The 13,681-nt window shown below is 37.3% G+C and overlaps 1 long non-coding RNA gene across 1 annotated transcript; it reads left to right on the forward strand.

Moving 5' to 3' along the window:
* Positions 1-1,179: 1,179 nt before the first annotated feature.
* LOC131721882 (uncharacterized) lies at positions 1,180-10,366 on the forward strand. Its single transcript, XR_009319954.1, has 4 exons — positions 1,180-1,276; positions 2,023-2,105; positions 5,537-5,587; positions 9,439-10,366. It is a non-coding gene; the product is annotated as an uncharacterized LOC131721882 (long non-coding RNA).
* The last annotated feature ends 3,315 nt before the right edge of the window (positions 10,367-13,681 follow it).

Consider the following 13,681-nt stretch of genomic DNA (forward strand, 5'->3'; position numbering starts at 1 on the left):
GCCCCCTGCTGGCTAAAATAAAACTGTGCATCTGAGCGTCATTACAAATAAAGTTCTGTCTCATGTGTGCCAGTGAATTGTCCACCACCCTTCCACAATGGCCTATTTATTAACTATATGCTGTCCAAAACACTTCCGTAGTTTAAGCAAACAACTCTTTGTTGCTCTACAAGCAGTGTTTCTAAATTCCCTCTTTAATTTGTCTAATCTTGCAACCCTCAACACCTTGAGCCTGTATATTTTGAACCACAGACATGATAGCTTTTCAGACTTTGAATTTCCATGACAAGTTACAGGTCCTTAATCCCATTATTTGGAAATGCTTACCCCTTGTAATGTTAACACTCCCAAATTGTTATAACTCAACATGCAACGCATCCCAGACCCTTTGAAGGAAACAGCCATGGATAGTTCGAAGAGAAATTAAAAATTGAGTCCCAACAATCAAATCAACATAACCGACCTGGCGGATCTGATGCTTCACCACGAGTAGAAGCACAAGGTTGTTCACCATCTTGTGTCATTCATGTCTATGTAGTGTTTTTTTTTTTTTTGCAAGAAGTCTTGAATACTCCTCTTCACACACCAGCATTAAATGAACTCACTTATATTAATTTGATCAAGACTACAGAAACCTGTGTCAGACCCAATTACAAAAGTTACAGAAATGACTATTTTCAACATTCTAAGAAAACCTCAATTCTCAGACTCTTTCCCAGGAGTGTTCCTTCTCCGCAACTTCCTGACCTTTATAAACACATACCTCCGAGTTAACCTTGATAATTCCAAACATTTAAAACGTGTAATTTACCTACAATTTGATATAGCTTCTTTCATCATAAGGATCCCACAGCTCTTTACAAAGAAAAAGCTACAAGAAAAAAGAAAAGTAAAAAATTAAAGCAATAAGAAAATGTCAATATTAGCGAACACTTAAACCCATACTTCCAATTTAGGAGCACAAAGCACTTTTACAATTAAAACTATAAAGCCCATGCAGGCAGACATTAAAGATCCCAGAAATAAGAAGCAAGCGAACAAAATCCATCAAAAAGCAGACAACACAAATAAATAACACAACAAAATGCTGTTCAGCAAGTCTGTGTGAGTAAGCATACGCCTATTGGTAGAACTGCTTTCAGTTTAATTTCTTTGTGTTTCATTATAAAAATAGTTTCACTTTTACTGATCTGATAAAGACTTGGACTTCCTCATTTTTGTGCAGATTCACTTGAGAAGTCAGTCTGAGCCGGAGAGATCCGTCTTACTTTGCCAGGTATGTCTGTTATTCTTCAAAATGTTTGTAGTTTTTATCTCATGTTACGTTAATTCATCATTTAAGGAATCTCCTCCATATTTGTTACATCCAATTTCGAGCTCTGAAGTTTGGCAGATATCAGTATAATACAGGCACTTACAAAATAGATGCAGTGCAAAAAATAAGGAACTAGGTGGAGCTACATTATTCATGAATTCAACAAAAGTGCAAAACAGACTTGTGTACCTGTTTGTATTTGAAAACTTTTGTATCAAAAAGAGAAAAGAATTTGAAGTTTTTATAAAACTGTTTTCTTGATTTGTTTTTAAATGTGCTAATTGGCAATCTAAGAATACCAAGCACATATTGTAACTCACGGAAAAATGTTCATGTTTGATTCAAATACAACTTATCTATTTAAAACAAGTGATTTTTAAAACCCCAAAAGACTAAAGCCAAGGTTTACAATTAGAAAAGCAAACTTTGAAGATATGAAAAAGAGACTAACCTAAGTAGATTGGAATAAAATAGAGAAAACATCCACAGAAAAGGTTTTTACAAAGGAGGACACAGACATGCCCCACATTTCGACCTGTTCCTATCCAGTTTTAAATAATTTTAGCATAACAGAGGCAAAAGTGTTAAAAGGGACTAGAAGCTCTTAAAATAAACAAATCCCCTGGGCCAGATGAGATCCTCCCAATAGTACTCAAAGAAATGATAGAAGTAAAATTTACAAACTGCTAACCAAGATCATGCAACAGTCTCTTGACACAGGGGTTGTACCGACAGACTGGAGAATTGCAAACGTAATACCGAGCCACAAAGGGAGACAAAACCAAACCAGGTAACTATAGACCAATAAGCCTGACTTCTATTCTATGTAAACTATAATAAGACCCAAAATGGAAAATTACCTATATGGTAACAGTATCCTGGTAGACAGTCAATAGATAATTGCAAAGAATAGGACATGGTTTATTTAGATTTCCATAAAGTTTTTGACAAAGTCCCGCATAAAAGATTAATTCTCAAACTGAACACATTAGGGATTCAAAGAAAATGCATGCACATGGATTAGGGAGTGGTTAACATGTAAAAAACAGAAAGTACTGATTAGAGGAGAAACCTCAAAATGGAGTGAGGTAACCAGTGGTGTACCACAGGGATCAGTATTAGGTCCTCTGCTATTCCTAATCTACATTAAATGATTTAGATTCTGGTATAGTAAGCAAACTTGTTGGCAAACCTGTTGCAGCAGCAAAGGTCATTCAGTGTAATGTACTGCACGCAGGCAATAAAAATGTGCATTAGAAATATCATATGGGTGATACTGAAATTGAAGGAATCTATAAAAGACCTAGGAGTTTGTTGACTCGGAAATGTCCTAAAACAATTTTTGTATACAAAGACAAAAGTAGTGCTAGTGCAAGGTTAGTGCTTCAGTCGAGTATCCAGCAACAGTGCTTTGGTTCTGCAAATACAGTACATAGTAGGAGCGGAAGATTGATAGCTCAGACACTCTTGGCAGTAGTGAGGTTTTGGAGATATGTTTGAGAAATAAAAAAAAATGACTTGTTAAGAAAATGTTTAGAATGAGGAACACATCCCGGAACTATAATGTTAAGCAAGTCTAGACAATGTGGGGAAGCTATAAAAAAGGCCAACAAGATGCTCGGATATATTGTGTTGAATTTAAAATCAAGGGAAGTAATGTTAAAAAAAAAAAAAAAAAAAACACTTTACAATGCATTAGTAATACCTTATCTAGAATATTGCGTTCAGTTCTGGTCACCTTGTTACAAAAATGATATTGCTACTCTAGAAAGAGTCCAAAGCAGAGGGACCAGAATTATCCCGGGTTTAAAAGGGATGTTGTATGCAGACAGGCTAAAAGAATTGAATCTATTCAGTCTTGAACAATGAAGACTACGTGGCGATCTGATTCAAACATTCAAAATCCTAAAAAGTATTGACAATGTCGACCCAGGGGACTTTAACCTGAAAAAAAGAAACAAGGCCCAGGGGCCATAAATGGAGATTAGATAAACGGGCATTCAGAACAGAAAATAGGAAGCACTTTTTTTTTTTTTTTTTTTTTTTTTTTTTTTTACACAGACAATTGTGAGGGTCTGGAACCAACTCCCCAGTAATGTTGTTGAAGCTGACACCCTGGGATCCTTCAAGAAGCTGCTTGATGAGATTCTGGGATCAATAAGCTACTAACAACCAAACAAGCAAGATGGGCTGAATGGCCTCCTCTCGTTTGTAAACTTTCTTATGTTAATAAATTGCAGTGCAAAATAATGAGCTTGGGGATGCCACCTTGTTATTGGTGACAACAAGCTGTTTGGGTGTCACCTCTTACTAGGAAATCAGATTAAATTACATTTCATACTGTAATTAAGACAGTAGGTACTTACTTTTTATGGATAACCAAGAACAAATCCTCATTTTTTAAATGATCCGATTTATAATTTATGCATCCTGAAAATGTACAATGTATACAGCTCGAAAGCATTTCACATATAACATCAATAAATATATTTACAGATCACCTAGAAAATATATTCCTTTCAGCTAGTTTTTCATTTATTAACATTGAAAAATGACTAGCTGGACTGGAGAGGTGGGGTCATTGCACAGGAAATGCTCAAAACACAAACAAGTTCCTCTCCTCCCATTCAGTTGCAGTAACACACAGGCTTGCAAACCAACCAAACAAACAAAGAACAGCCAAGCTGAGACTATCAGTGAAAAAGACTAGTAGCACAGCTGCTGCATTTCAGTCCTGAACTAGACCGAGCGAAGGAGCCATCTCCCTGCTCCTCTTAATCCAAAGCAATTTACAGAAGTTAAAGGGCAGTACTGGTTAAAATGCAAGAACCAATCTACAATGTATAAAAACTACATACAAATAGTTGAATATATAGTAATCTACGAGTGCAGTTTTTAAACAAGTGAGTCTAGAGAATATAGTGATAGTGCGATCTACACAGGAATAAAAAGCAATAAACACTGTGCTTCTGGAGAACTGTCTGGACCATCAACAAACAACTAACCACAGTTGCCAATGTGTTCTCTGCAAGAGCATAACCGCAGGGTTAGAGAAGAACTGGGAAAGGATGATACATGAAGGGTCTCACTCATGCCTTGCACACAAATCCAAGAAGGGTTCTGCTTGGAAGATACCGAGTAAGCAGGGATCACACGGGGAATTTGCAGTATTTGAATGTCGAAAAAAAAATGACAGCAGGAATTGGCACTGACACCACAAAATGCGTGTAGGTTTGTTTGAATCATCTGAAAATACTCCATTATACAACACCATTTAAACTTAAAGTACACACACGACTATGGTTTACACTTATTTCAAGATAAATTTAGCAAAAAATAAATATAAAATCACTGGGAGCATACAAAAATGGTTTACTATTTAAATAGATATTTATGTTTCACCTGGCCATTAATAAAAGATAATGAATAACTTATCTATTTATAAACAATTAATAGAAAGAGAAATCAAGCTTATGTCTATTACCTGGTTAACAGTTAATTGACACCCCTAAAATAAAGCGTGACCCAACTATAAGTCTCAAATGTGCAGTTTTGAAAGACACACACATAATAGCAAAATGTAAGACCTCTGGTAGTACACAAAAGTTCTTTCCTCAACTTCCAGGAAGTCTCTTACTGCTTTGCTTCCTAGCTCTTATCACCCCATTTAGTGGCTGCAACGCATATCAGTCATGAGGGGAAGCAGCAGCTGGTTGGTTACTGACAGGAAAGGCATCCCTGAATAATTGCAATATCATTTCCTCATTTCTTCTTTTTAAGAGTCTTTTGGCTAATTTGATTACCATTATATATGCTGCCTTAATTACTATGGTCAAATCTCCCATTTACAGAACACATGGCTGCGACTAGTTATTGGGATAACATACAGTAGCTACTGCATTGTCAAAAAGTAATGTCTTGCTATTCAGTTAACTCGTGATCTTGTGGACTTCATTAAAAAGAGACACTTCTTCACGCAGTGTGGCAATGGCAAAGTTTGGGAGTATGAAATGAGTTACCTAGTCATGTAGATATAGATTTGAACAACACATTCCCTGTTAAATATTTCCATGTACTGTGCATCTGGATACTCGCTCATATTTGGCTCGACTACACCTTGAATAATTCTGGCTCGTTCACCTGTAATCTAACCCTGTTTAGTTGAAGTAGTTTAGTTTTTGCTGATCTGATAAAGACTTGGACTTCCTTATTTTTGTGCAGATTCACTTGAGAAGTCAGTCTGAGTCGACGAGATCCGTCTTACTTTGCCAGGTATGTTTCTGTTATTCTTCAAAATGTTTGTAGTTTCTCATGTTACGTTAATTCATCATTTAAGGAATCTCCTCCATATTTGTTAAATCCAATTTAGAGCTCTGAAGTTTGGCAGATATCAGTATAATACAGGCACTTACAAAACAATAGATGCAGTGCAAAAAATAAGGAACTAGGTGGAGCTACATTTGTGAATTCAAAAGTGCAAAACAGACTTTTCTGTATTCCTGTTCTTTTTTTATTTGAAAACTTATTTTGTATCTTATTTAAAAAAAAATTTGATATTGAAGTTTTTAAAACTCTACGTTTTCTTGATTTCTATTTTATATGTGGTAATTGGCCATCTAAGAACAACAAGCATATATTTGTAAGATACACTGAAACATGTTCATGTTTCTGATTCAAATCCAACTTATCTATTTAAAACTGTGTTAAAACTGATTTAAAAGCAACACAAAATCAGCCAAGCTAAGACTATCACAGTGAAAAAGACTAGGAGCACAGCTGCTGCTCTTCAGTCCTGAACTAGACTGAGCGAAGGAGCCATCTCCCCGCTCCTCTTTTATACCTGTGCTCCAGCTAAACTATACGTTAATGAACCAAAAAAAAAAAAGATTTGATATTTTATTTAACAAAATAGTTTTCCATTCTAAAAAAATGAGTTAATAGTCTCTGAAAATTCTACTTAAATAAAAATAGAAAATACTCTAATTTAGCCTCAGCATTCCCTCTCTCCCACCCAACCAGAATGTGGGCATTCAAAGGGGGGAGGTGGCCAAAGGGCTAGTATGCGGTGTGCATATAAGGGGGAGTGTGTGTCAGTGTGTGTGGTGTGTGTGTCAGTGTGTGTTAATTGTTCACATGGGAATGTAGGGTTTGGGTTTATTCACGTGGGAATGGTGATTGTACAGTTAATTGTTTCATTATTCACGTTATTGTTCACTGGGTATAAGGGGAAACGGGTTGGCTGTGGAGAGAGTGTTGGTGTTTTGGTGGCGTTTCTGCTTTGTTTCTATTCTACGGACTGTGAATAGACGTGCTCTAGAAGCACTTCACTGCAGCTTTCCGCCTCCAAGTCTCTCACTTCCGCCTGTTTCAATAGCGGGCAACACCACAGTGTCACATTTGTTAAACATTGTTCATTAACAGCAGTATATCCATAATTACACATTAGCTGCAAAGCCACCATTTAAATGCTACCGGAATTGTCCAAATATGGCATACGTGTCATTCAAACACAACATGCATGTACGCTATCTCTGTCGATCTGTCGATCTATGGCTATGTTTGGGGGGAGGGGGGGGGGGGGGGTATTTTTGATCACATGACGTCCCTTTAAAATTTAGAGACGATTCTGATTCTTAATTTAAACAAAAGAACATTTAAAACTGCAAAACAAGGTCACTCGTTTTTACCTTTATCTTGACCGAGTCTGTATTTGTAGAAAAAAAATAGGCCTATATTAAAGCAGTTCACAATGAATAGTTTACTCTGAATTAGAATTTGGAGATGGCTTACCAACTAATGCTTGGAGGGAGGAAGAGAGATGGTCAAAAAAAAATTAAAAAGTATTTCTACGCAATAAACAATAATTTAAATCAGTTTACATGAAATCAATGCAAATAAACAAGGAATCGGCTCTAAAATGACCTGCAGTTGTATAAGGCAGTGGTGTGCAAACTTGGGGGCGGGCGCGCTCCCCTCCTCCCCCTCCCACTAAGGCGGTCGCGAATGACTAAAGAGGCAGTTATGTTAAAAAAAAAAAAAAAAAAAAACATTTTAAATAAATACATAAAAAACAGCTAATTAGGCCAAGTACTTACCTTTCAAATGAGCCGTTGACGATTACTCTAGGACTTGTAGAACCGGAGAAATTATGTTTGAAGCGGCGAGCGTGTCAGTGAAACTGCAGTGAACAGTGCCGATAAGTGTAAAAAAAAAAAAAAAAAAAGTTCCTGGATTATTGTAAATCGCGTATTTTTTCAGAGATTTAACAAGAAAATTCCAGATATAGCTAAATACATAAATGTTACCAAACAGTCTTAAAAGTCGGAGTGTAAGCGCATCTCTGCAACATATAAATAATGCCAAATCAAACACGTCAAATGGCATGGGCTTGCATTGTTAGGAGATATGCACACAGGACGTGAGCTTGCGAATCAAACAATGAAAATTATTGATTTAAATTGAATAAGGCACAACACAAGTGAAGCGATTGGCGTAAATGAAGCGAGCAAATACAGAAATACATTTGTTTTATTTATAGTTTGCTACACGCTGTTCGCGTCGCAATGGACCAATCAGAATAAGGTCAAAGGTAGCAGCTGTCAGACTGTCAGTGTCTCGCTCACGCAGAGATTACCACAGAAATAATACAAAAAAAATCTACATCAATGAGAATTTAATTATTAAAAGTCGAAAAATATAATGGTTCTTTATGATGCCAGTGTCTGGTTATAAAAGACACGCACATGTCAAGAAATAGCAGAACTGGAAATTGATGGCATGTCTATCACTATTTCACCGTAATATTAGTCGGTGACGGAGCGCCACACACTGGTTTTTTATTTCTGTAAAATGATGCTTCTTTGTTTCAATAATGTTGACCAATAATAATAATAATAATAATAATAATAATAATAATAATAATAATAAAATAATAAACCACATTAGCTCTTTCACAAGCCGGTTGAATTCCCTAAACGGTTTCCTTTTTTAGTGTATGGTGTTCCCATGCTCTGCTGTGTTTTATTTATTTTATTTCGTCTTTTCTTTTCATGTCTAGCGACATTTGTATTGTATTTGTGTCGTTCACTTCCGATGTGCATATCTTGTGAAAACCTAAAATTTAATTGCTGAACGATAATGTTTTTCAGATGTATCTGCGGGTAACTGTTGAATCGCCAAGTTTAAACAAACAAAAAAAAAGTGTTACATTACATGTATTTTTTCACGGATTTGTTAGAAATAACAAATAAATCCGTGAAAACTGCAATAAAAAGGCTACAAAACGTGATGGATATGTTTTTCCAACCAGTGAGCAGCCTATCCTGTTCTAATAATAACAGTGCAATGTAATGTATGCATTTCAAATAACAAAATACTTAATTCCCAAAATTAAATAAAACAGTTTTTATTATTACTATTGGCTTAAATACATGTTACTAAACATGTAAATGATCCCTTTAAGACACATTTCACTCCACCTGTTCTGAAGCACATTTTAATTATGATGCTGATAAGGATGCGTTAACGGCACAATGCAGACGAATAAGATGTCAATGAGAAAATTGGTCGTGATGAGTGATGATTGACGGTAAATGATATTACGCATCACCCGATGAAGTACTGACATGTTAAACACTATTACTGGCACGATAAAGGAGATGGTAAGTTTTATGAATATGGGCCAGGATGTTTTACAATGAAAACACATGTTTCCTATAGTGTGTGCTAATCTCCCTATCAAAAGAGGTGCGCTGTTGATGCCCCAACCCCTATACTTATATAAACCTCACACAATCTTTGATCCAGGTTCCACATTCGCTGGTCAAAGGTTAGGTCACTGGGATTTTGCATTTACTCCCAAATAAAGAAATGTGGCCCTGTGGCTCTGAAAGTGTGGACTCCAGCTCCACAACAGCCGGAGGGTGAAGGGGGTAGCAGCTCTTTTATAGCAGGGACACACCCACCAGTCAGTCAAGGAACAACAGCTGACCAACCCTGAGCTACGGTTCTTTGTAAACAAACCTCAGCTGGTAACTCGTCAGAGCCTGGAAGCAAGCGAGAAGCGGTGGTGGTACGCTGTTCCAGTTACATAATAAAATAGTAATAATTTTTTTTGTTCACAGCATGTCAGAAAGCGAATCAACCAGTCAAGAAGATGCTGATAACTACTCACCTGTGACTGGCAATGAATGTTATATATATGTAATTCGTGAAAAAGACACAGATTACTACAAAGTGGGGTGCACCGTAAATCCCTCCAAGAGACTGGGAGACCTACGGACTGGGAATCCCCGTAAGCTAATATTCAAACGTATTAAGAAGGTAGATGATAAAAAATGGGAGAAATATGTTCAAAACAAGCTGAAGGATTACAGCGTCACACAGGGTGGTGGGACAGAATGGTTTCAAATACCAATTCAATATAAACACATTATTTATGATGTGCTTAATGAAGTACCCTATGCAAACCTTTCAGAACATTCTGTTGGCGAGGAATAAAACACATAAGCTGGTTTCACTTCATATTTCAGCATTACAATTGATGTTGAATCACAGAATTACCGACACCAGCTCAATTTTGCACAGTGCAGCTTTGTCTCTCTTGCATTAGATTATAAAGCTGAAATAAACAAAGTTATACACATTTTCAAACCTATTATTAGCAATTTCAAGATCATTCCCTCATCTCTTCTATTAAGTGTCCTTTGGTTCTTTTAATTTGGAATATGCAGTTGTCAAGCAGTTATTTTTACGAGCACACTAGTGGTCCATCATTATATATTCTGCTTTAAATTACTATATAGTCATATCTCCCATAAACATAACCCATGTTTGTGACTAATTATTGGGATAACAAAGCTAATGCATTGTCAACAAGCAATGTCTAGCTATTTAGTTGAATCATTTGCCACTTTATATTTCTATGAAATTATGTAAAATACTAAAATTGCCTCTGTCATTTCTCAGAAGACTAAAGGATACTGTATGTGCCCGTTTAGGCCTGTGATGCAATGTTAATAAACAGGAACCCTATTTCGCTTTGGTTTACAACTTGACTGTGGACTTCATTAAAAACAGAGTCACTCCTTCATACAGAGGGTATGGAACAACTACCTAGTCATGTTGTTCAGGCAGATCAAACTAGACAAGCTTTTGAGATCAATCACTTACTCTGAACCAGAAGAGCTCTGATGAGCCCCATGACTGCATCTTGTTCAAAGATTCTTATGTTTATGTTCAGTAAGTTTGTAAAGGGTACATAAGGACCTTTATTTTATTGTTACATTCCCAAGTGTTGATACAACTGTTTACGTAAGGTGTGTGTAGTTTTATTTATATTTTGACCACTTTTTTAAACTTCTAAATTGCATTCCCTGCCTCAAGATGGCTTCAGATGTACCTGCATGGACCTCTCAGAACTACATTTCCCAACATCCTCCTGTTCATATGTGACTGATGGATTTACCAGTGAGGAATGAAACAAAAGACTAACAGAAGTAGATTGGAGTAATTTAGAGCAAACAAACATTCACAGAGAAAGGATGGCTATTAATAATAAGTAGTACTAGAGGCACAAAACAAATACATCCCAAAAGTAGACAAAATCTAAATCTAAAACAAAATGGCCAAAATGTTTTTGGTCCCTTTTTAAAATGCTCTGTAAAAGTGCCTTTCTCTGAATATATTTAATTGATCTATTAAAACTAAGTACACAGAAAGAGTACTTGAAACTGCAAATGCAAGTCAAAAAGGAAGTTAGAAAGGCCAAGAGAGCGATAGAAATGAACATTACCAAGGTAGGCTAAAACCCATTTCTCCAATATTAGAACAGCAAAAGAACATTCAAGGAGGAAGTAAAATGCCCGAGATACAAATAGCAACATCATAGATGGAAAAAAATAGCAAATATATTTAATGATTACTTTTCACAAGTTTTTACAAAAGGATGATATGGACAACATGCCCCACATGTCAACCTGTTCATATCTAGTTTTAAATAACTTTAGCATAAGAGGCAGAAGTGTTAAAGGGACTAGAAGCTCTTAAAATAAACAAATCCCCTGGGCCGGATGAGATCCTCCCAATAGTACTCAAAAGAAATGAAAGAAGAACATAGACCATGGATAATTGCAAAGAATAGGACATGGTTTATTTAGATTTCCAGAAAGTTTTTGACAAAGTCCCGCATAAAAGATTAATTCTCAAACTGAACACATTAGGGATTCAAAGAAAATGCGTGCATATGGATTAGGGAGTGGTTAACATGTAGAAAACAGAAAGTACTGATTAGAGGAGAAACCTCAAAATGAAGCAAGGTAACCATTGGTGTACCACAGGTATCAGCATTAGGTCCTCGACTATTTCTAATCTACATTAATGACTTCTGATTCTGGTATAGTAAGCAAACTTGTTAAATTTGCCGACGACACAAAAATAGGAGGAGTGGCAAACACTGTTGCAGCAGCAAAGGTCATTCAAAATGACCTAGACAGCATTCAGAACCGGGCAGACACATGGCAAATTACATTTAATAGAGCAATGTTTAAGGTACTGCACACAGGCAATACAAATGTCCATTATCAATGCCACATGTGAGATACTGAAATTGAAGAAATGTCTTCCTCTAGACTATGTGGGGAAGCTATAAAAAAAGGCCAATAAGATTCTCAAATATAGTGAAAAGTGTTGAATTTAAATCAAGGGAAGTAATGTTAAAACTTTACAATGCATTAGTAAGACCTCATCTAGAACATTGTGTTCGGTTCTGATCATCCCGCTACAAAAAGGATATTGCTGCTATAGAAAGAGTGTAAAGATGAGCGACCAGAATTATTCTTGGTTTAAAGAGGCATGTCATGGGGGTTTACCCGAGTGACGCATCCAGTAAAGGCGCTCCACATGGAGTGCAGGATGCGCTCTATAGCCTGGACGTCGCGAGTTCGAGTCCAGGCTATTCCACAGCCGACTGGAGCTCCCAGGGGGCGGCGCACAATTGGCTGAGCGTCGCCCAGGGGGAGGGAGGGTTAGGTCGGCAAGGGTGTCCTCGGCTCACCACGCACCAGCGACCCCATTCTAAATTGGGAGAAAATAATAAATTGGCAACAACTTAATTTTTAATTCTATTCAGTCTTGAACAAAGATGACTATGTGGCGATTGGATTCAAAATTCTAAAAAATATTGACAATGTCGACGCAGGGGACTTTTTCGACCTTGAAAAAAGAAACAAGGACCAGGGGTTAAAAATTGAGAATTGTGGGAGTCTGGAACCCACTCCCCAATAATATTGTTGACACCCTGGAATTCTTCAAGAAGCTGCTTGATGAGATTCTGGGATCAATAACAACCAAATGAGCAAGATGGGCCAAATGGCTTCCTCTCGTTTGAAAACTTTATGTTCTTAAGTTAAAAATAACAAAAGATACGTGGCTAAAAGAATAGTGGTGTTGCTGTGCGTAGGGGTAGGGGTGATGCAGGTGCTCCAGATGCTCCAGACAATGACAGATACAAGTTACGGTTCAAACTGTTGTTTTAAATTCAGCCTCCTCGGTTTGAGACTGCTAAATAATAAGGCTGGCTGTACCAAACAATGGGTATCACCAGCATGTAACAAAAGGGATCGCAGTCCAGAAATAAGACAAAACAGACATAAGACAGGTTTCCAGTGGTGTGCTCTTAGTGCAGGTGCGGTGCTTTCAGTGGTGGTGTAGTGACAAGTTCTGGTCCGTGCTGCAGCTCCTGGATTCCTATTTAGCCATCTGACAAGACAAATACCCACAGGCTACAAACAAACAAACAAAACACTTAACGCACTTCCATATAGTCCTCATTTCCTCTCATCCATCACAACAAAAGGAACCGATTATCACGCCCCCCTCAAGTACCCTCAGCCCCGCCCCCTCCGATAGTTAGTTCAATAACGTCTCCTCCAAGTCATGAATGAAACGTCGCTCACCGTACTAGAGCGGCGACTCCAGGTACCGTGATGCCGCCCCCTTCCTGAATGGCTGGCTTCCAACGGCCCCCGGAATGAACTGCGCAATCACGAGCCGCGCAGTTCCAGCACTCTCACGGGTCGAGAGGGAGATTGTTGATTAGGACTCATTCACTCTGTCACAATGGTACAGAATAGAGAACTGGTCTAACAACGATTCACCGAAATTTGTATGGTCAGAGCAATATGCTGGTACATATAAAAATACAGTGTCAACCGCCTAGAGCATGGGAAAATCAAATAAGGGGGGAGTAACCTCAGAAATTACACATCTAAATCTATTCAGAACATAAAATTGTTTTAACACTAGAACGACCAAGGCAGTTATTTTTGACCGTTTTTGGAATTACAATTTAAAATTGTTGTGCATGTG

This window comes from Acipenser ruthenus, chromosome 49 (genome assembly GCF_902713425.1).
Source record: "Acipenser ruthenus chromosome 49, fAciRut3.2 maternal haplotype, whole genome shotgun sequence".
Classification (NCBI taxonomy): Eukaryota; Metazoa; Chordata; class Actinopteri; order Acipenseriformes; family Acipenseridae; genus Acipenser; species Acipenser ruthenus.